This window comes from Eriocheir sinensis, chromosome 49, assembly GCF_024679095.1.
Source record: "Eriocheir sinensis breed Jianghai 21 chromosome 49, ASM2467909v1, whole genome shotgun sequence".
Lineage (NCBI taxonomy): Eukaryota > Metazoa > Arthropoda > Malacostraca > Decapoda > Varunidae > Eriocheir > Eriocheir sinensis.
In genome coordinates this window covers 2753894-2777893 of record NC_066557.1, presented here as the reverse complement: position 1 = coordinate 2777893, position 24000 = coordinate 2753894, and the positions used below count along the sequence as shown (strand labels likewise).

The 24000-nt window shown below is 40.5% G+C and overlaps 1 long non-coding RNA gene across 1 annotated transcript in view; it reads right to left on the bottom strand.

Annotated features, from left to right (window-relative positions):
- The window catches only part of LOC126981701 (uncharacterized), a 101865-nt gene extending 82132 nt beyond the window's left edge, over positions 1-19733 (bottom strand). The window contains exon 1 of the long non-coding RNA XR_007734057.1: positions 19700-19733. This is a non-coding gene — a long non-coding RNA (uncharacterized LOC126981701). The remainder of the gene's footprint in view (positions 1-19699) is intronic.
- Positions 19734-24000: the final 4267 nt, after the last annotated feature.

Here is a 24000-nt window from a genome sequence, read left to right as displayed (position 1 = left end):
TTTTCTTTCTTGCATGGCCATCTTCTCACAGTCTTCTCTCCTCTTCCTCCTCCTCCTCCTCTTCCTCCTCCTCCTCCTCCTTCTCCTACTATCCTCTTATCCTTTTTAACTTTCACGGTATTTCTCTTTCTCCTCTTGCTTTTTTTCTTCTTTGGCTCTTGCTCGCTACCTTTTTATAACTTCTCCTCCTCCTCCTCCTCCTCTTCCTCCCCCCCCCCCTGGAGATAAGCTGGCCGAGGGGTGATTAGGAAGTCATTAACAGATGTTTTTTGGGTGATAAGAGTTTGTTGTGAATCTCTCTCTCTCTCTCTCTCTTGTTTTCCCTAGCGATGTAAGAAGAAAAAAATAGAAGAAAAACCAAGGAGGAAATGAAGAAAATGAACTAACAGAAGAAGAAAGGAGGGAGAGAGGTAGAAGAGAGTAAGGATGATGATAGTGAAGACAACGAAAAGTAAGAAGAAAATAGAAGAAAATATGAAACAGAAATAAAAAGGGAAATAAATGCGAATATGAAGTAGAGAATAATACTGATGATGATGATGAGGAGGAGGAGGAAGATGAGGAAGAAAAAGAAGGAAAAGGAAAAAGAGGAAAAATAAAACGAGATAAAATTGACAAAAAAAAAAATAGAACCCGCAAAACACCACCACCACCACCACCACCACCACAACAACAGAGAATGATGATGATGATGATGATGATGATGAAAATGAGGAAGAAATAGAAGGAAAAGGAAAAAGAGGAAAAATAAGACGAGATAAAATTGACAAAAAAAAAATAGAACCCCCAAAACACCACCACCACCACCACCACAACAACAACAACAGAGAATGATGATGATGATGATGATGATGATGAAAATGAGGAAGAAATAGAAGGAAAAGGAAAAAGAGGAAAAATAAGACGAGATAAAATTGACAAAAAAATTAGAACCCGCAAAACACCACCACCACCACCACCACAACAACAGAGAATGATGATGATGATGATGATGATGATGAAAATGAGGAAAAAAAAAAAGAAGTGGACCAAAGCCTTTAATGGTGCATAATATATTTTTTCCCTCCCTCATCTTATTTTTCCTTCCTCCTTTTTTTTCTTCCTACCTTCCTTCCCTTAATCTCTGACATTTCGACCAAAGCTAGCGAAGGAGGAAGAAGAGGTAAAAGAGGAGGAGGAGGAGGAGGAGGAGGAGGAGGAGGAGGAGGAGGAGGGAAAGGCAAACCTCTATTTAGACTTTTAAGGTTAAAAGTTCAACGTGATTTTGAGTTTAAAATAGTCTTACCGTGTGTGTGTGTGTGTGTGTGTGTGTGTGTGTGTGTGTGTGTGTGTGTGTGTGTGTGTGTGTGTGTGTGTGTGTGTGTGTGTGTGTGTGTGTGTGTGTGTGTGTGTGTGTGTGTTTGGACAAGCAGTTTAAGATCGTGGTAGTGGCGGAGGAGGAGGAGGAGGAGGAGGAGGAGGAGGAGGAGGAGGAAGAGGAGTAAGAGGAGGAGGAGGAGGAGGAGGAGGTGGAGGAGAAAGGGGAGGAGGAGGAGGAGAAAGTAGTGGTGTTGAAAAGAAATACCAAGAGAGAGAGAGAGAGAGAGAGAGAGAGAGAGAGAGAGAGAGAGAGAGATAATAATGGGGAGAGGATTATAAAGATGGGGAGGAGAAAATGGGGGTGTCATGAACCTATTCTAAAACATATGGGGAGGTTAAGGAGCTGAGGAGGGGGAGGAGGGGGAGGGGGAGGGGAAGGGGAGGAGAAAGGAAAGGGGGGAAGGGGAGGGGAAGGGAAGGAAAGAAGGTGTGAAAATGAGTGTCTGTGAATGATGGCGGTAATGGTGGTGATGGTGATGGGAGGGTGATGAGGGGATTTGAATGTGATGAGGAGAGGAGGGAAGGGATAAGAAGAAGGGGAGGGAAGGGGAAAAGAAGTGAAAAGTGTAGAAAGTGAAGGAAGAGGAGATTAGGGGAAGATGATGTGAGGGGAGAAGAGGAGGTGAAGAAGAGATGTTTTTTCCTTGGACTTTTCTTCTCTTACTTTTTGTCTTCTCTCTTTCTGTCTTCTCTCCTATTGCTTTCTCTTCTTCCTTATATACTGTTTTCTTCTTAGTGATTGTCTTCATATTTTCTGACTGTCTTCTTACTTACTGTTCCCTTCCTACTAACTCTTGCTATTGTCTTCTATCTTTGCTGACTGTCTTCTTATCTTACTGACTGTCTTCTTATCTTACTAACTGTCCTCTTATCTTACTGACTGTCTTCTTATCTTACTGACTGTCTTCTTATCTTACTGACTGTCTTCTTATCTTACTGACTGTCTTCTTATCTTACTGACTGTCTTCTTATCTTACTGACTGTCTTCTTATCTTACTGCCTGTCTTCTTATCTTACTGACTGTCTTCTTATCTTACTGACTGTCTTCTTATCTTACTGACTGTCTTCTTATCTTACTGCCTGTCTTCTTATCTTACTGACTGTCTTCTTATCTTACTGACTGTCTTCTCTGTCCTCTTATCTTACTGACTGTCTTCTTATCTTACTGACTGTCTTCTTATCTTACTGCCTGTCTTCTTATCTTACTGACTGTCTTCTTATCTTACTGACTGTCTTCTTATCTTACTGCCTGTCTTCTTATCTTACTGACTGTCTTCTTATCTTACTGCCTGTCTTCTTATCTTACTGACTGTCTTCTTATCTTACTGACTGTCTTCTTATCTTACTGACTGTCTTCTTATCTTACTGACTGTCTTCTTATCTTACTGACTGTCTTCTTATCTTACTGACTGTCTTCTTATCTTACTGACTGTCTTCTTATCTTACTGACTGTCTTCTTATCTTACTGACTGTCTTCTTATCTTACTGCCTGTTTTCTTATCTTACTGACTGTCTTCTTATCTTACTGCCTGTTTTCTTATCTTACTGACTGTCTTCTTATCTTACTGACTGTCTTCTTATCTTACTGACTGTCTTCTTATCTTACTGACTGTCTTCTTATCTTACTGACTGTCTTCTTATCTTACTGCCTGTCTTCTTATCTTACTGCCTGTCTTCTTATCTTACTGCCTGTCTTCTTATCTTACTGCCTGTCTTCTTATCTTACTGCCTGTCTTCTTACTTACCATCTGCTCTCACTAACACTCTTGCTATTTTCTTTATTGTTAACTGTCTTCCATCTCACTGACTATCTTCCTTTACAGACTGCCTTCTCTCTCACTGACTGTCTCCTCTCCTGCTCACTGTCTTCCTTTCTCTTTCTCTCTGTCTTGTTCCCTATATAATCGGTGGAAGTTTTGCATTTCTTGTTCTCTATTATCGCCATCTTCATGCTGGCTACTTTTCTGGACTTACTAGCAGCATGTCTCCACCGTTATGCTGTCTCAATGCTCAAGACTGTAGCCAAGATCATCCCTATATCGTCCCTCTTCCCAAAACAAGAGTTACCGAGAAGGAACATTCTTTCATCTCTTTCACTTCTGTATTCCATCTGCACATGACTTGAATTTATTTTGAGAGGGAATATCAAAACATCATTTTGACTGGAATAGTTAGTCTTTATTTTGTCCTGCTTTCTAATGCAAGAGTTAACGAGGAGGAACGTTCTTTCAGCTCTTTCACTTCGGTAGTTTTTTCGTAACTATGACGAATTGATTTTGAGAGGGAGCATCAAGACATCGCTTTAACTAGTTTTGATTAGTCTTTTTTCGTTTATAATAATTGATTAGTTTGATTCCTTTGTGTTATTAGATTAGAATTGATAAGTTTTTATTCATTTATATCGTACTCATTCATTGGTAGCCTTCATTATTCATACTGGCACTGAGTTCAGGAATGGAGTATTCGAATACCGTATTTGAGTGTATTCGTATACGAATAATATAATTATTGATAGTTAAAAGTCAAAGTATTCTCATTCGTGTTCGAATACAAGGAAAAAGTATTCGTATTCTGCTAACAAAATTATGAATGCTTCAAAATTTGTTATCAGAAACAACAGCCGTTTTTCTTTACAACTCCAGCCTCCTGGGCGGACGTGTGATCGTCATCGAGGAGGAGGAGGAGGAGGAGGAGAAAGAGGAGAAATAAAATAGAATAAATAAAGATAACATATGAATAATTAAGAATAAAACTAATCACTTTTAATCTAATGATAAAAACTATTTAAAGAAGTATAAATCCGTATCAGTAATTCAGGGATGGAGTGAATACAAGAATTGTGTATTTGAATACGAATACTTCAAATTCCAACGAATACGAATACGAATTCGAATACACTGAAATGGTTCCAACTATTTTCCTCCTCCTCCTCGATGACGATTACACGTGTGGAATATAAAGGAATCAAACCAATCAATTATTATAAACGAAAAAAGACTAATTAACTGCGATGTCTTGATACTCCTTCTCAAAATGAGTTCGTCATAGTTACGAAGAAACTACCGAAGCGAAAGAGCTGAAAGAACGTTCCTCCTCGAGTACAGGTTTGCAGGCTGTGGCAGGCTGCGTCTGGAGCCTCAGGTGCCACTTGCCAGTGTGGACGGTGACTGTGTAGTCCAGCTTGATACAGGCTTATTGTAGGATTTTTTCCCTACTGCTCTATTGCCCAGCGATAACAGTGAATTCACTATTAATTAAACATCAAAACACCGAAGAGTTGAAGTGAGGTCTACAATACGAAGCCACTAAACACTGGGCTTATCGTGATATCTTTTGTTGTGTTTCATTTGTAACTGGTCACTGGGAATTTTGGAGAAATATAAACGAAAATCTCTGTTGAATTTAAAGTAATTCTGACATCCCCGTATTGAATAATGACATTGTTCATGAGCTCATTTTACTGTTGCAGAGCTTTAGAACAGTGCTATACCCAGTTTCGTCAAGAAGGTATTTTTCAATGAAGAGAATTTATCAATGTATTTAGGAATATCTTCATGAAGTATTCGTATTTGTATTCGAATTGAAACCATTTCAGTGCATTCGAATTCGTATTCGTATTCGTTAGAATTTGAAGTATTCGTATTCGTATTCGAAAACACAACTCTTGTATTCACTCCATCCCTGATACTGATACGGATTTATACTTTTGATAAGTGTATATCATAAGATTGGAAGTGATTAGTTTTATCCTTAATTATTCACTTGTTATCTTTATTTATTCTATTTTGTTTTCTTTGTTGCATATACGTTATTTTGGATCGTTTTGCCCTTTTTCTCCCCCTCCTCCTCCTCTTCCTCCCTACGTAAAGATGAGAGAATAAGGCACAGGAGAGGAGAATCGAGTCCCATTGTTTAGTTAGTTGACAAGTATATTTTATCAGTTTAGATTTGATTAGCCTTTGTATTTATCTTATTTATTATTCCTTTGTTTTCTTGGTTGCATTTCCGTGTTGCTGATTTTGTTGTGTATTGTTTTGCTCATCTGCATTTTCCTACGTTATCTTCTTCCTCCTCCTCCTCCTCCTCCTCCTCCTCCTCCTCCTCCCACGTAAAAAAAAAAGAGAGAAATAGGCCCAGGCGAGGAGGATCGAGTACTACTAAAGGAAAAGTAATACAGACTCATTAATTAGGTCTTCTGGGCGGGCAATTAGCTTCATCAGCCCAAGACTCGCGGATCATTTTCCCAATTAATGGAGAAAACTAAGCCTGTCCACGCGCGTTCTTTCGATACTTTACACGAGTCTGCCCTTAGTATGTTTTTTTTTTTTTTGCCGATATCTAACCCGATTTTTTTTTTTTTTTTTAGTTTCGTTTTGTTTGGTTCTTTTTTTGTTGGTGGGTTTGGTTCTCGTTTTTCATTATTCTTAATTGTATGGTCTTGTTCTTTATGCTTCATTTTATTCGTTTTTTATTCAATACATATTTTCTCTCCTCTTTCTTTTTCTTCTTCTTCTTTTCTTCTTCTTCTATTCCCGTCTTTCCTTTCGCCAATAAGTAACTCGTTCTCTTTAATTTTCTTTTGTTGCTTTTTTCTTTGCTGGATTTGTTTCGTTTTTTTGTTTTTTTCTGTTATTTGCTCTAGCTTGCTTTTTTATCTCTTTTTTTTCTTTCACTTTTTTTTATTTTACTTTCCTTCACTTGGTGTGTTTACTTTCTTCTTCTTTTTTTCTTCGTCTTTTTCTTCTTCTTCTTCTTCTTCTTTTCTTCTTTCTTCTTCTTCTTTTTTCTTTTTTTCTTCTTCTTTTCTTTTTCTTCTTCTTCTTCTTCTTTTTTCTTTTTTTCTTCTTCTTCTTTATTTCCTTTACTTTGTGTGTTTTTACTATTTTTTTGTTATCATTCAATACATCTCTTCTCTTTTTCTCCTTCTTCTTCTTCTTCTTCTCCTTCTTCTTTTTCTTCTTCTTCTTCTTCTTCTTCTTCTTCTTCTTCTTCCGTCTTTTTCTTCTGTCCTCTTCTTCTTCTTCTTTTCTTCTTCTTTTTCTTCTTCTTTTCTTCTTCTTGCGTCTTCTTCTTCTTCTTCTTCCTTTTCTTCTTCTTCTTTTCTTCTTCTTCCGTCTTCTTCTTTTCTTCCGTCCTCTTCTTCTTCTTTTCTTCCGTTCTCTTCTTCTTCTTTTCTTCCGTCCTCTTCTTCTTCTTCCGTCCTCTTCTTCTTCTTCTTTTCTTCCGTCCTCTTCTTCTTCTTTTCTTCCGTCCTCTTCTTCTTCTTCTTCTTTTCTTCCGTCCTCTTCTTCTTCTTCTTCTTTTCTTACGTCCTCTTCTTCTTCTTCTTTTCTTCCGTCCTCTTCTTCTTCTTCTTTTCTTCCGTCCTCTTCTTCTTCTTCTTTTCTTCCGTCCTCTTCTTCTTCTTCTTCTTCTTCTTCTTCTTCTTCTTCTTCTTCTTCTTTTTCTTTTTCTTTTTCTTCTTTCTCTCAGTTTGAAGGAAAAAAAATGCTCAAGGGCCAATGAGACGAAGATAAGCACCGAGGCCATGCGCATATCAGTGAACGAGTATACCCTCAACTTACATTCACCTTTGCCTTTACATATCTTCCCGTTTTTTCTTCTGCTGCATTTTCTATTCTGACCAAGTTTTTCAGATACCAAGAAACTGTTATCCCTCTCGTTTCCATAATGCCTTTTTTCTTCCATTTTCTTCTCCTTTTTCTGCCTTTTCCTTCCTTGCCTCCGCCTCCCCTAAATTCTTTCTCCCCTCCCTCTCTTCCTCCTCCTTTTCATTATGGGATAAAGAAAATGGATTGAAAGTTTCCAAGTATAGATAATAACATGACGTCTCTCTCTCTCTCTCTCTCTCTCTCTCTCTCTCTCTCTCTCTCTCTCTCTCTCGGTGGCTGACTCCAGGTGTTTGTTTTTCTCCCTTCCTTTATTTCTTTTCTTTCTTTGTTTACTTTTCCTTAAATTTTCCACCTCAGTGTTGTTTTTCGAGAGCCAAGGCGTATATGAACCGTCTCTCTCTCTCTCTCTCTCTCTCTCTCTCTCTCTCTCTCTCTCTCTCTCTCTCTCCTCTCGAAAATCGCACAAACAATGGAGCAAAATACAAGAGAAATGAAAAGAAAAATAGGAATGAAGACAAAAAGAGAAAAGTGAAATTAACCTCCAAAAAAAGACAATAAAGGTCCGGAAGAAAAGAACAAAAGAAAAAAAATGAAGACAGGAAAAGAAAAACAATAAAATAAACGAGAAAAGAGCAAAAGGAAAGAAGAAAATCATAGAAGAAAGAAGAAGAAAAAGAAACGAAAACAGCACAAACAATGCAATGAAACAAACGAGAATTAAAGAAAGATAAAAAAGAGGATGAAAGAAAAATGAAAGAAAAGAAAATAGCTCAAACAATGGAAAAACAAAAACGAAAAACAAAACAAAAAAGGAAAGGAAGAAAAATAAAGATTCGGAAATAACACAAACATTATAGTCAAATAAATATGCGAGAAAAAAAAGAAAAAGAAAAAGACTGAAGAAAGAAACAAAGAAACAAACAAAAATAACACAAGCACAACAATAAGAACAAACAAAGAAAAGAATGAATAAAAATGAAAAAGAATAAAGAGATAAAAAGTAAGAAAAGAAAATAGCACAAAAAACCGTAAAAACAACAATAAAAGAACAAAACCAAAAGAAAAAAAAGAAAAAAGAAAGAAAAAAGGTAAATAAGAAAACGAAATACGGCCCACATTCATCCATTCAAGGGATAACTCAAGTATTCCCGGAACCGGCTAATAAATAGAATAACCCGCTATTAAAGGCTCTCGCTTATCCGGAACCGAAGCGAGCCGAACCGAACCGGGGAGCAAAATGAGTTATCTTTTTAACTTCGTTTTCTTCCCGACGGCAAGAAATAGTGTTTAGCTCCGATGAGAGAGAGAGAGAGAGAGAGAGAGAGAGAGAGAGAGAGAGAGAGAGAGAGAGTGGGAAGAGGATGAAGTTGGGTGTAACATAAATTGACAATAGGACGGAAGAGAAATGAAGATGGAGAGATAAGAGAGACAAAGCGAGATACAGAGAGAGAAAGTGATAAATCGAGAGGAAAAATATTATCCTCGTCAGTACACACACACACACACACACACACACACACATTCAGAAACCATGCGTGTGTGTGTGTGTATGTGTGTGTGTGTGTGTGTGAAGAAAGGAAGTTAGGAAGAAAGGAAAGAAGGGAAGATAAATAAAAGGAGATTAAGAGACGAGAAAGACATGAAGAATGGACGGAGAACGTTAAAAAATAAAAACACGTATGAGTGATATCTGACAAAGGGAAGGAAGGAAGGAAAGGAAAAAAGAGGGAAGGTAGATAAGGAGAAAGTTCGGACCAAACTGATGAACAAAGGGGAAAAAATGAGAGTAAGAATGAAATAGGAAGAGATAAGAGAGGAAATAGGGGGAGGATAAAGGGAGGATTAGGGTCGATAAAAAAGGAGGAAAGGAGAGGGGACTGAGGTAAGAGGAGAGAAGGAAGTAAGAATAAGGGCAAAGAAGGAAGCAAGGAGAGAAGAAGTGATAAAGAATGGGGAAAGTAAAAAAGGGAAAGGTAAGGGAAAAGAAAGACAGAAAGGAGAATGGGAAGGAGGAAAGGAGGAAAAAATTTAACCACGTGAGAAAGAAAAAAATAAAGGAAGAGAAGAAAACAGGGAATAAGAAAAAAGGGAGGAAGAAGAAAGGGGAAGGAAAGGAGGAAGGGAGGAAAGAATTTAAAGACGTGAGAAAGAAAAAAATAAATAAAGAGAAAAAAGTAGGGAATAAGAAAAAGGGAAGGAAGAAGAAAGGAAAGGAAAAAGGGAGGGAAGGGGAAAAATGGCAAGAGAAAAGGAAAGTAGAAGAGGGAAAAGGGAAAGAAAGGGAAAATATGAGAAGGAGAAAGGAGAGAAAGAAGGAACAAGGAGAGAAAAGAAAATAAGGAATAAGGGAAGGGGAGGTAGGGAAAAGGGAGAAAGAGAAAGGGAAATAAAGGAGAAAAAGGAAAAGTGAGATAAAATAGTAAAGAACGAGCAAAGAAAGAGAAGAAAGCAGAGGATAAGGAAGAGCAGAAAAAAAGAAGGAAAGGAGAGGGGAGACGATAACAGGAGAAGAAAGGAAAGGAGGACGAGAGTATAGAAAGACGGAACAAAGGGAGAGAAGATAGGGGAGCAGAGAAGGGAGGTAATGGGGCAAGAGGTGAAGAGGGGAGGGGGGGAGGATATGGAGGGGGGGGAGGAGAGGGGTTGTTCAGAAGTGCGAAAATACAATACAAATGGGTAGCTATCTGACCTTTACGCCCGACTGCCCTTGAAGAATGGGAGGAACAGGAGGAAGAGAGTGCTATTCTTCTTCCTTCCTTCCTTCCCTTCTCCCTTCCTTCTCTCCTTTCCTTCCTTCTTCGTTATTTCCTATCTTTATTCTTCCCTTATTTCCTTCCTAGTTTCTTCCTTTCATCATTCTACTTTTTTTTACTGTTTGTTTGTCATTCTTCCTTTCTTTCTTTCTCCTTTCCTTCCTTCTTCGTTATTTCCTATTTTTATTCATCCCTTATTTCCTTCCTAGTTTCTTCCTTTCATCATTCAACTTTTTCACTTTTTGTTTGTCGTTCTGTCTTCCCTTCTTTCTCCTTTCCTTCCTTTTTGTTCTTATCTTCGTTCTATCATCGTTCTTTCTATTTCCTTCTTTCTCTCCATTAACTGTGTGTGATTATTCTTCCTTCCTTCCTTTCTTCCTCCTTTCCTTCCTTCTTTGTTCTTTCCCATTATCTATCTATCTTTATTCTTCCTATTTCTTTATTCCCTTCCTTTATTTCTTTCTTCCATGCTTTTAGTTTTCCATTACCTAATCATCCTCTTTCTATCCTCCTTCTTTTCTTCCCTTCTTTGTTCTCTGTTCTTTTCCATCATCTGTCTATCTTCATTCCTTCTATTTCCTTATTTTTTTTTTCATTGACTGTGTGTGTAATTCTTCCTTCCTTCCTTCCTTCCTTCCTTCTTTCCTTCCTTCTTTGTCTTTTTTCCATTATCTGTCTACCTTTAATCTTTTTATTTTCGAATTTCTTTCCTTCATTTCTTTCTTTCATCATTCTTTCTTTCTACCTTTTTTTGTCATCCTTCCTCTTTTCTTTTCTCCTCTTTTATTTGCATCAGTTGTCGATCTTTGTCTTGTTTCCTTCCTTCCTTCCTTGTTCCTTTCTTTCATCCATTTACTATTCATGTTTGTCATTCTCCCTCTTCCCTACATTCCTTCCTCCTTTCCTTCCATCTTCGTAATTCTTATCACTTGTCTATGCTTTTTTCCCTTCCTTTATTCTTTTTTTTCCATTCAATTTATCACTTTCTCTCTCTGTCTCTTTTTGTCTCTCCTCTTCTTCCTTCCTTCCTTCCTTCCTCCTATCCTATATTCTTTGTTATTCTCCATTATGTCAATCTTCCTTCTTCCTTCCTTTCTTCCATTCTTTCACCATGTTCCCTTTCAATTACCCATATATCTTTCTTGTTTCCTTTCTCTATTTCTTTATTTCGATCCATCACTCAAAGATTTTTTTTTTTTGCTTCAAACTAAACCGATACATATAATTGTTTTTGCATCTTAGTTCTTTGTTTTTCGTTTATGCTTTTCCATTTCGTCTGAGTGTCTGCCAGCTATTGTGTGTGTGTGTGTGTGTGTGTGTCTGAATGTTACTCTCTCTCTCTCTCTCTCTCTCTCTCTCTCTCTCTCTCTCTCTCTCTCTCTCTCTCTCACTACTGAAATATGTATTTAATTCGGTTAAAACGCCGCTAATTCTTTGGCTCACAGATTCGGATGCGGGTTCGAATCCGGGTTTGGGTTCGGGTTCGGTTGTCACGTATAATCCGAACATTTGTATCTGTTTTGGCTTCGAACTTTTTTTTCCGAAACCGAACCTTTAATCTGACGCCAGGAGAGAGAGAGAGATCATCTCTCTCTCTCTCTCTCTCTCTCTCTCTCATACGCGGTAAATCCCCTAAATTTATGATGTACTTATGATCAAATTCTGCTTTAAATCCCTTCCTGTCTGACGTCACTCTATCCATCTCCCTTAATCCCCTGCGACTGACATTACAACGGAGGAGGAAGAGGAGGAGGAGGAGGAGGAGGAGGAGGAGGAGGAAGTGAGGGAGGGAGGTGAAAGGAAAAGGATTAAATACGAGATGGAGGAAGAGGAGGAGAATTACAGGATGAGAAACGGGAGGAGGAGGAAGAGGAGGAAGGGAAGAAGGAAGAGGAGGGGGAGGAGAGAAAAGAGGAGATAGGAGGAAGGTAATGAGAGATAAAGGATATAAGCAACAAATGAATGAAGAGAAAAAACCGAAGAAGGAGGAGAGGAAGACGAAGCAGAACGAGAAGATGGAAGAGGAGTAGGAGGAGGAGGAGGAGGAGGAGGAGGAGGATAGCGCGGGTTAATCTCAAATCACTTACGGCATTCAGTCAATTAGTAGTTTTATGTAATTAGATCCTTCTCTCTAATCTTCCTAATCCTTCTGCTCTTCCATCACTGATCTCTTCCTCCTCCTCCTCCTCCTCTTTCTCTTCTTCCTCCTTCTCCTCCTCTTCTTCATTCTCCTTCTCCTCCTCTTCTTCATCTTTTCTTATCCTTTTTCCGTGTGTTTCTTCTCTTTTTCTCCTCTTTCCCCTCGTGTTTCTCGATCTCTATCTTCTCTTCCTCCTCCTCCTCCTCCTCCTCTTTCTCTTCTTCTTCCTACTTCTACTCCTCTTCTTCATTCTCCTTCTCCTCCTCTTCTTCATCTTTTCTTATCCTTTTTCCGTGTGTTTCTTCTCTTTTTCTCCTCTTTCCCCTCGTGTTTCTCCATCTCTATCTTCTCTTCTTCCTCCTCCTCCTAATTTTGTTATCCTCTTCTTCATCCTTCATCATCATTTGCACGTTCATATTCCTCTTCTTCCCATTTTTCTCCTTTTGCTACTACTACCTCCTCCTCCTCCTCCTCCTCCTCCTCCTCCTCCTCCCCCTCCTCCTCCTCCTCCTCAACGCGATGCATCATGAGAACGAATTAATCTTCTAAAAGTAGCAAACAATATGTGTAACTTTTATTTTGTTCATTTTTTTTTTCATGTCTTTTATACTTCCACTCTCTCTCTCTCTCTCTCGGCATTATATTTATCGTTCCAACACTTTCCTTTATTTCTGGCGTCAACTTTTTTCCTTCCCGAAGCTTTTTTTCCCTGTTTTCAATTTTCCCTTTTTTTCCTCGCCTTTTCTGCTCCGACCATCAGCTGTCTCATCCTTGCTTCTTTCTTCCCTAAAACAACAATAGAACTGACAGCCCTCCTCCTCCTCCTCTTCCTCCTCCTCCGATTCCGCCTCCTCTACCTCCTCCTACCGTACCATCACATTTGCTTTTTTCCTCCTCCTCCTCCTCCTCCTCCTCCTCCTCCTCTTCTTCTTCCTCCTGTCATAGTGTTCCTCCTTCTCCGTCTCCTTTTATTTGCTATTTCTTCTCTTCCTTCTTCCTGCTCGTTCCTTCTCTTTTTTTATCTTGTTCCTCTTTATCCATCTACATTTTATTATCCTCCTCTTATTCTTTTTTTTCTTGTTTTTTTGTATCATTGTTCATACCTATTCATCCATTTGTTTTTTTTCCTCCTCCTCCTCCTCCTCCTTCACCTCCACCTCCTTCTCCCCCTCCTCCTCCTGTACTGCATCGTTATCAATTAATGCAATAAGATCAGTTTATATTAATTAGCTTTAGTACTTATTAATCATGAGGTGATTATCGACATGAGAAAAAACAGTAATTACGAAATTTAAAAAAATGATAATATAAAAATTAACTGAAAAACAGAAATGCATGAGAAAAATAAAACAGAAATTCATATATAGCAAAAAAATAAGCATCACTTTTATAATTCTGCAGAGAGAAAATGGAAGAGTGGAGGAGCAAAAGGAGGAGGAAGAGGAGGAGGAGAAGGAGGAGGAGGCAGAGGAGGAGGAGGAGGAGGAGGAGGAGGAGGAGGAGGCAGAGGAGGAGGAGGAGAAGGAGGAGGAGGCCGAGGAGGAGGAGGAGGAGGAGGAGGAAGATGGAGAGGAAAAGGAGGAGGAGGCAGAGGAGGAGGAGGAGGAGGAGGAGGAGGAGGAGGAGGAGGAGGAGGAGGAGGAGGAGGAGGCAGAGGAGGAGGAGGAGAAGGAGGAGGAGGCAGAGGAGGAGGAGGAGGAGGAGGAGGAGGAGGAGGAGGAGGAGGAGGAGGGTGGACTAATTTGAAAGGAAGGATAATGACCAATATTAGGACTCCTATTATGTTAATGGGGCTGAACCCATTATCAAACCCCCCCCCTTAACCCCCCCCCCCATAATGACACTCAAAACTTACCTCCATCTCTTCCTCTCCTTTCTCTCACTCTCGCTTTCTTTTCCGCATTTTTCTTCTATTTGTTCTCCAGAAATTCTTCCTCGTTTCCCTCCTGCATTTTCTAATTTTTTTACAATATTTTCCTTCTTTTCCTCTTTTCTTTTTGTTTTCCTTCAATTTTTTTTTCTAATTTCATATTTTTTTCCTTATTGTTGTTTTTCATTTTCTTATTTCAACCATTTTCTTTTACTTCATATTTTTCATCTTCTTTTTTCCTTTTCTTGTGTACTTTTATTTTCTTTTTCTTTTTCTTTTTATATAATTTTCCTTCACTTTTATTTTTTCTTATTTTTTTCACTTATTTTTGTTATCCTCTTTTCTGATTTAATTAAATTCTCTTTCTTTTCCTATCTTTTATATCTTCCTTCAATTCTGTGTTTTTTTTCTGCTATTTATTAACTTTATTTTGGGTGTGGATTCGTCTCTCTCTCTCTCTCTCTCTCTCTCTCTCTCTCTCTCTCTCTCTCTCTCTCTCTCTCTCTCTCTCTCTCCTCCCTTTCAAGTGAGGCCTGCTGGAGAAGGGAGAGAGAGAGAGAGAGAGAGAGAGAGAGAGAGAGAGAGAGAGAGAGAGAGAGAGAGAGAGAGAGAGAGAGAGAGAAAAATTAAAAATTTGATGAATGAATAGAGGGAGAAGTGGGGACCGAAATTGGAAGGAGAGAGAGAGAGAGAGAGAGAGAGAGAGAGAGAGAGAGAGAGAGAGAGAGAGAGAAGGAGGAAAGGAGGGAAGGGCAGGAGGGAGGGAAGGAGGAAGGAGAAGGAGGGAAGTCCAATTATAAGTTTTTCCAACACAGAAAGATGAATAGATTGAAAAATGGGTCAAATGAAAGAAAATTAAATGAATGTGTTAAGTGAGAGAGAGAGAGAGAGAGAGAGAGAGAGAGAGAGAGAGAGAGAGAGAGAGAGAGAGAGAGAGAGAGAGAGAGAGAGAGAGAGAGAGAGAGAGAGAGAGAGAGAGAGAGAGAGAGATGGAAAGTGATGAAAAGAGAGAAGAATATGTATGAAAAAAGTGGATTTAAGAGAAATGAAAATATAATAAGAAAGATAAAATAATGTGAAATGAAATGAGAGAGAGAGAGAGAGAGAGAGAGAGAGAGAGAGAGAGAGAGAGAGAGAGAGAGAGAGAGAGAGAGAGAGAGAATAGTTGGTGAGGCGGAAACACCTGTGAAATGTAGGAATTGTAAAAAGAGTTGAAATTGTGAAACGTGGAATTAAAACAAAATTGTGCAACTTTAGTAATGAGAAAAAATGATATTGTGAAGCGTAGAAAATGGGAAGTGAAATAAAGTGCGATGTAAAAAATGATGAAATGAAACAAAATTGTGAAATGCTGGAATAGTGAAACGTGGAAATTGTAAAACGTGGAAATATTGAGACCTAGAAATAGTGAACGAAAAAAATGTGAAACGTATGAATACTGAAAAGAAAAAAAATTGTGAAACGTTGAATTTGTGAAAAGTGAAAATGTTGAGACGTAGAAATAGTGAAAAGAAAAAAATGTGAAACGCAAGAATACTGAAAAGAAAAAAAAACTGTGAAACGTTGAATTTGTGAAAAGTGAAAATATTGAGACGTAGAAATTGTGAAAAGAAAAAATGTGAAACGCAAGAATACTGAAAAAAAAACTGTGAAACGTTGAATTTGTGAAAAGTGAAAATATTGAAACGTAGAAATAGTGAAAAGAAAAAAAAAAGTGAAACAGAAATTGTGAAAAGAAACAATATTGTGAAGCGTAGAATTTGTAAAATGAAACAAAAAATTGTGAAACGTAAAAATGGCGAATGAAACGCTATAAACATAAATTAGGAAATGTAGAAATAAGATGAAACTTTAACTGTGAACATTACGAACTGCGAAGCGAAGCAGAATGGTGAAATTTAAATAGCTGTGAAATGTTGTTGTTAAAAAGTTGGAATTATGAAACATGGGAATTGTGAAACGCAGAGAAAGTGAAATGAAACAAAATTATGAAAATCGGAATTCATAAAACGTACTAATATTGAAACAAAACAAATAAAATAAAGAATAAAACTGTGAAACGAAAACGAATTAAGAAACTGAGAGAACTTACTAATCATAATAATACATTTCATTTTTTTTCTGTTTAAACTCCTTTTTATCTCTGCTTCCCCTTCCTTCCTATTTTTCACTCATTTCCCCTTTTCTTCATATTTTTTCCCCAACAAATTCCTCCTGCCATCATCGTTCCTTTAGTTATCCCCTTTTCCCTTCCTTTCCTGTTCTTTCTTTACTCCTCTTCCTTAATTTCCATTCCCTTTCCTACCCCTTCCTTTCCCTCCCTCCCCTCCCTTTTCTCCTGTTCTGTTCCTTCCCCTTCTACTGAGAAGTCTTGTTAATCAGAGGAAGGGAGGTGAAGGGAAGGGAGGAAGGGAGGAAAGGGAGGAAAGGAGGAAAGACAGGGAGGTAACCTGGTCCAATTTGGCAGCAGATAGTGATGGAGGGAGGGAATGAGGGTGGTGGGGAGAGAGAGAGAGGGGAAGGGATGGGATAGGAGGGGAAGGGAGAGGAAGAGGAAGGGAGGGAAGGATAGATGGATGGTCAGAAAGTCAGAGTACAAAGTGAGGAGGAGGAGGAGGAGGAGGAGGAGGAGGAGGAGGAGGAGGAGGGGTGATCGACACGATGAGAAAGGAGAGAAAAGGAGAAAAGTGATGAGGAGAGAAGGCAAAGGAGGAGGAGGAGGAGGAGGAGGAGGAGGAGGAGGAGGAAGACTAATGATCGGGCTTGGTGGGAAGTGAGACGAGAAGAAAGAGGAGGAAAGGAAGAGAAAGAGAAAGGAAGAAAAATGGATGAACGAAGGAAAGAGAAAAGATGAAGAGGTATGATGAGGCGAAGCGAAAGAGAGAGAGAGAGAGAGAGAGAGAGAGAGAGAGAGAGAGAGAGAGAGAGAGAGAGAGAGAGAGAGAGAGAACAGCTTCATAAACGCGAATGAAACAATACCTTCACACACACACACACACACACACACACACACACACACACACACACACACGGTGTTATCCTCTTGAATGCTTTTGTAAACACAGCAACGCCAACGTACGTGTGTGTGTGTGTGTGTGTGTGTGTGTGTGTGTGTAATTCACCACGGCCTGATCACGAATTAGACTCGCTTTCGCCAGCAGGTACCCTCCCGACGTCAGCAAATGCTCATTATTGTCAATCTCTGGGTACTGCCAGGACCTCACACCCCATCCCTCTTGCTCAAGGGGGGGACGGTAACCACTCCTAGTCAACGGAAAGAATCCGGCCTGAGCGGGGCTCGAACCGCCGCCTGTTTGGCCGTGAACCCTTGCAGTGCGGCGCTCTAACCGATTGAACTACCGGAGCGGTGTGTGTGTGTGTGTGTGTGTGTGTGTGTGTGAAGGTATTATACAGGCAGAAAGGCAAAGATCAACAGAGAGAGAGAGAGAGAGAGAGAGAGAGAGAGAGAGAGAGAGAGAGAGAGAGAGAGAGAGAGAGAGAGAGAGAGAGAGAATATAAAGGTGTCATTCCAAAGTCATATTAAGCGGCAAACACAGGTAATCTAAGTTAATTAAAATGTCCTGTTAATAAGGTGAATACTGGCCGCCATTTTTAAATCCAGGTAATGAGTGTGGGTGCGTGCGTGCGTGTGTGTGTGTGTGTGTGTGTGTGTGTGTGTGTGTGTGTGTTTATGCAACTGCTTGGGCATGCAACACACACACACACACACACACACACTTTAACAACAACAACAACAACAACAACAACAACAACAACAACAACAACAACAACAACACGTAAACAAACAAACATACACAGTGCAACCCAAACAGTACTATTCGTTGAGAGAGAGAGAGAGAGAGAGAGAGAGAGAGAGAGAGAGAGAGAGAGAGAGAGAGAGAGAGAGAGAGAGAGAGAGAGAGAGAGAGAGAGAGAGAGAGAGAGAGAGAGAGAGAGAGAGAGAGAGAGAAGAAAAATAACAAAGAAAGAAAGAGAGAGAAAGAGAAAGGGAATTTTGTGATAAAGTGAGCTAGCTTTACGCGGCTCTCACTCACTTTAATTAGAGCAAATTCCTCTACGCCAGGCCAACAATTAACCGGAAATAGTCACACCTGATTGGCCCACCTGAACCCCTCCCCCTCCCTTCCCCCTCCTCCCTGTCCCCTATCTCCCCCTTCCCCCCTGCTACCCCCTCCCCTTCTCCTCCCCTTCCCAGCTTACCCCTTTTCCCCTCCCCTCTCTTCCCATCTACTCCCCTCTTTTCCCTTTTCCCCTGCCCTCTCTTCCCATCTACTCCCCTCTTTTCCGTTTTCCCCTCCCCTCTCTTCCCATCTACTCCCCTCTTTTCCCTTTTCCCCTGCCCTCTCTTCCCATCTACTCCCCTCTTTTCCCTTTTCCACTCCCCTCTTTTCCCATCTACTCCCCTCTTTTCCGTTTTCCCCTCCCCTCTCTTCCCATCTACTCCCCTCTCTTCCCATTTTTTCCCTTACTTTCTCTTCTCTATCTTTCTCTTTTCTCCTTCTCTCCCCTTCTGCTTCCCTCTTTTCTCCATTTCCATCCCTCCATTTTCCCCTCTTCTATCGTCCCTTTCCCTACTCCCTACTCCTCCCTTCTTTTCCGCTCCCCTCGCCTTCCTTTATCTTTTATTCTTTCCCTTAATTTCCCTTTCAATTAATATACATCCACCTCTACCATTTTTCTCTCCCCTTTCCCTTTTTCCTCTCTCTATTTTCCTCTCTCCAACTTCCCTTTCCTCTCCTATACTACTCCATTCCTTCCCTATTTCCTCCCTTTCCCTCTCTCTATCCCTTCCTTCACCCCTTTTTAATTCCGCCTTTATCCTACATTTCCTTCCCTATATCACTTTATCCCTTTCCCTTTAGTTCCCATTTTCTTTCCTTTCCCTCCCTTCAATCCCCGCTATTTCCTCCTTTCTGTGTCTGTGTCCCTTCCCTCCCTTCTCTTTAATCACCCTTATTTCCTCCCTTAATTCCTCCTTATTTTCTTCTCTTTCTCTCTCTAAATCCCTTGCTTCCTCTCCATTAAATTATCCCATTTCCTCCCCTTTCTCTCCCCTTTTCTTTTTCTTCCCTTTAATTCTATATATCCCTTGCTTCCCTTTCTTAATCACCCTTATTTCCTCCCTTAATTATTTTTTTTCCTCTCTTTCACTCCCTATATCCCTTGCTTCCTCTCCATTAAATTATCCCTTTTTCTTCCTTCCTTCTTTATTTCCTCCCTTAATTCTTTTTTTTCCTCTCTTTCTCTCCCTATATCCCTTGCTTTCTCTCCATTAAATTATCCCTTTTTCTTCCCCCTTTCTCTTCCCTTTCCTTTTTCTTCCCTTCCCTTCTATATATCCCTTCCTTCCCTTTCCTTTAATTATCCTATTTTCCTCTCTCTTAATTTCCTCCTCCCTTTCTCTCCCTTAATTATCCCTTTCCTCCTCTTTCCTCCCTTTTTCCTTTTCCTTTCTCCCTATATCTCTTGGTTCCCCTTCCTTTAATTAACACATTTTCCTCCCTTTCCTCTCTCTTAATCTCTACCTTAATCCCATTTTTTACTCCCTTTTGCTGCCTATTCATTTGCTTCCCCTTTCTTTAATTACCCATTTTTCCTCTCTCTCTCTCTCTCTCTCTCTCTCTCTCTCTCTCTCTCTCTCTCTCTCTCTCTCTCTCTCTCTTAATCCCCTTTTTTCCTCCCTTTCGTTATCTTAATTTCCACTTTTGCTCCCTTTCCTTCCTTATACCCTTGCTTTCCCTCCCTTTAATTCCCCCTTTTCCTCCCTTTTACCTTACATCTAATGGGAGAGAAGGGGAATGAGGGGAGGAAGGGAAGGGGAAGGGGAGGGAAAGGAAGGGGAGGGAAAGGAAGGGGGAGCTGACACAGGTGGGGGGAAGTAATCAGTGGGCCATTACGGACAGGTGATCCCCTCATTAATTAAGGCCAGCCAGGTAAGACTCACCTTGATTGACAGGTGTGAGGCAAATGGCCACCTGCAAAAAGGGATTAATTGCATTACCTAATTGTAGAGATAAAAAGTTGTTTCAATATTTAATTCATTTTCACGGCATTAATTGTGTTGGGGTAGCGCTAGTGTGTGTGTGTGTGTGTGTGTGTGTGTGTGTGCGTGTGCGTGTGTACCTGTGAAAGATATATTAATTAATTGTACTGGGATATTACCGGGACTTTCACCTGTAAATTAATTATATATGGAGCGATTATAGTGAGTGACTCGTGCCCGTAAAAAAAAAAAAGTAATAGTTGTGAATTAGTGCAAATCATTAATGAAACGCTAATCAACTGTTGTGCAAAATTAGTGTTATTTGTACGTGCGTTTAATGACAGGGAATCGTGTCTGCATACATTATAGAGCGGAGTAATTAGTTAGTGAAAATATTAATGAAATCCGAATTAACTGGATTATGCAAAATTGGTATTATTAGTACATATATTCAATTACCGGGAATTCCACCGGGTAAATTAGCCGTACGGGGAGTCATTAAATGGACGTGTGAGTGTAGAGGAAAGCAATTAATGAGGGAAAATATTAATGGCACGCTAATGAACTCTGTTGTGCAAAATCAATGTTATTTGTACACCTTTAATTACCGCGAAGTTCACCTGTAAATTACTTGTACAGAGGATGATTAGAGGAAACTGTGCGCGTGAAAAGAGCCAAGTATTAAATCAACCAATATCATTAAACGAGTTATTAATAATTCAAACCAATGACCGTATTATGTACTACTATTAATATATCTTCGTAAATAATTAAGTGTAAAGCAAGATAGGAAGTTTAAGGCTGAGAAAAAAAACTGCTAAATAAAAGAATATGATTAAAAAAAATACCAAACATGACTTATATTATAAATCATTCAATATAGGGATTTAAATTTAGAGTTCCTGAAGGGCTTAAGAAAGGAGTAAAGGAGGGAGGGAAGAAGAGGAGAGAGAAAAAGAGGGAGGCATGGATAGAGGGAAGGAGGGAGGGAGAAAATAGGGAGAGAGGATAATGGCTGGGAAGAGGAAGAGAAACGGAAAAAAGAATAGTATTGGATATAATGAAATTGAAAGAGAGAGAGAGAGAGAGAGAGAGAGAGAGAGAGAGAGAGAGAGAGATAGAGAGAGAGAGAGAGAGAGAGAGGGGGGGGGGGGGGGCGTCTGATTGGTTGCGTCACACAGAGGAAATTGAGAAAAGCACGTGATTGGCTGAGACGAATGATGGTGTGTGTGTGTGTGTGTGTGTGTGTGTGTGTGTGTGTGTGAGAGAGAGAGAGAGAGAGAGAGAGAGAGAGAGAGAGAGAGAGAGAGAGAGAGAGAGAGAGAGAGAGAGAGAGAGAGAGAGAGAGAGAGAGAGAGAGAGAGAGAGAGAATGCAATGGTTGGGAAATTAAATGACTGGTTGTTGTTACTACTACTACTACTACTACTACTACTACTACCGCCACCAAAGAGTGCAGATAGTACACAGGGAACATTCGCGCCAATCCTTTGTAACCGGGCGTAACATTATTTGGCGGGAGGACAGTAACAAGAGGAGCACTCAGAGACTTGTTGTTATAAATGTCATTAATTCTCACAAGAATATGCCTAAGCTCTCATTTATTCGATTCATAAAGAAGAGTGAGATGTAAGTTATGTATTTCAATCACATTTTATTGAGATTATTGAGTTCACATTTGTAGGACACCTCAGTCAGTGAGCCAACCACACCACCACCACCCACACCACCACCACCAGCCACACCACCACCACCACCAGCCACACCACCACCACCGCCAGTCAGCCTAACACACCACCACCACCATCAGTCAGTCACCTGGCCCTACAAGTGGTTATATAAACTTATTAAGAATATTATCTCTTCGTACTGTGTTGTTTAAAATATAATAACACATGTTAGGCTATCTACACAAGTACAACCTCGATCTCCGACTTGCCGTAATTGGCTATACTAGTGTTACAGGTTACAAGTGCTTATAAAATAACATAATCTCTCTTCATTCCGCTTTATATAAAAAAAAAACTAGTAACATTTCTTGGCTACGTACACAGTTGGAGCCTCTCATATATGCTATAAGAGGCAGCACTTGTGCCACAGCCTACAAGTGGTTACAAAACGAACTTGTGGTGCTAGTAGTTCTAGATAAATATCAAAACCACAGTCACAGGCCATGTGTCAAGTGTATAGGTATAAGGTATGGGCTGTCAGTGACCAGCAACACAAATCTCCGGCTGCCGATAACGAATGACACTCGTGTGTATTATCGAATCATATATTTCCTTTAGAATATTATTAAGCTCTGCAAACCAGTGCATCGTTATATGAATAACAGTAAAGAAGCAGTACACATTGTAACAAACCACACAAGTGCTCACATTCGCCCAAACATTGGTGTGTTGTGTGCCAACACAGGCAGCTGCCATCACAGGGTACGCGCGCGCCGCTTCGGGCGCTACCGTCGCCCCGGTTACAGGTTTCCCATAGAGGGGTTACACGTGACGTCATCAGCAGCGATCAGCTGATCACTGTCAGTTGCCCCGCAAAGACCCGCCATTTTGGGAGGCACATATTTACAGCAAGAGAGCTCCTCAGCTTTTTCCCGCCTCAATCTTGAAAATGGTTCAGTTGTTGTGCAGTTGGTTGCACTAACAGGGGAGGGAAGAGCAGTGTGTCGTTTTATGGGTTTCCAGCCAACCTATAACTGTGTTGGTTTGTGTGTTAGTGTCCCATCTATTACTGTGTGGGTGTGTGTGTTAGTGGCCCATCTATTACTGTGTGGGTGTGTGTGTTAGTGGCCCATCTATTACTGTGTGGGTTTGTGTGTTAGTGGCCCATCTATTACTGTGTTGGTGGGTGTTAGTGTCCCATCTATTACTGTGTGGGTGTGGGTGTTAGTGTCCCATCTATTACTGTGTGGGTGTGGGTGTTAGTGTCCCATCTATTACTGTGTGGGTGTGGGTGTTAGTGTCCCATCTATTACTGTGTGGGTGTGGGTGTTAGTGGCCCATCTATTACTGTGTGGGTGTGTGTGTTAGTGGCCCATCTATTACTGTGTGGGTGTGTGTGTTAGTGTCCATCTATTACTGTGTGGGTGTGGGTGTTAGTGGCCCATCTATTACTGTGTGGGTGTGTGTGTTAGTGGCCCATCTATTACTGTGTGGGTGTGTGTGTTAGTGGCCCATCTATTACTGTGTGGGTGTGTGTGTTAGTGGCCCATCTATTACTGTGTGGGTGTGGGTGTTAGTGGCCCATCTATTACTGTGTGGGTGTGGGTGTTAGTGGCCCATCTATTACTGTGTGGGTGTGTGTGTTAGTGGCCCATCTATTACTGTGTGGGTGTGGGTGTTAGTGGCCCATCTATTACAGTGTGGGTGTGTTAGTGTCCATCTGTTACTTTGTTGGTGTGGGTAATAGTGGCCCATCTATTACTGTGTGTGTTGGTGTGTTATTGGCCCATCTAATACTGTTTGGGTGTGGTTGTTAGTGTCCCATCTACTGTGTGGGTGTGTGTGTTAGTGTCCATCTGTTACTGTGTGTGTGTGGGTGTTAGTGGCCCATCTATTACTGTGTGGGTGTGGGTGTTAGTGTATCTATTACTGTGTGGGTGGGTGTGTTAGTGTATCTATTACTGTGTGGGTGGGTGTGTTAGTGTATCTATTACTGTGTGGGTGTGGGTGTTAGTGTATCTATTACTGTGTGGGAGGGTGTGTTAGTGTATCTATTACTGTGTGGGTGTGGGTGTTAGTGTATCTATTACTGTGTGGTAGTGTGTGTTAGTGGCCCATCTATTACTGTGTGGGTGTGGGTGTTAGTGCCCCGTCTATTACCGTGTGGGTGGGTGTTAGTGACCCATCTATTACTGTGTGGGTGGGTGTGTTAGTGACCCATCTATTATTGTGTGGGTGTGGGTATCAGTGACCCATCTATTACTGTGTGGGTGTGGGTGTTAGTGACCCATCTATTATTGTGTGGGTGTGTGTGTTAGTGACCCATCTATTACTGTGTGGGTGTGGGTGTTAGTGACCCATCTATTACTGTGTGGGTGTGGGTGTTAGTGTCCCATCTATTACTGTGTGGGTGTGGGTGTTAGTGGCCCATCTATTACTGTGTGGGTGGGTGTGTTAGTGGCCCATCTATTACTGTTACTGACAGGTGCCTCACTGCCACTCGCGGTAGGTAGACAGGGGCTGTCGAGTATAGGCCAGTGGGCTTTTTGCAAACCCCTTCCGTTCTTATGTTCTTACTAAACGCCGCCCGGGG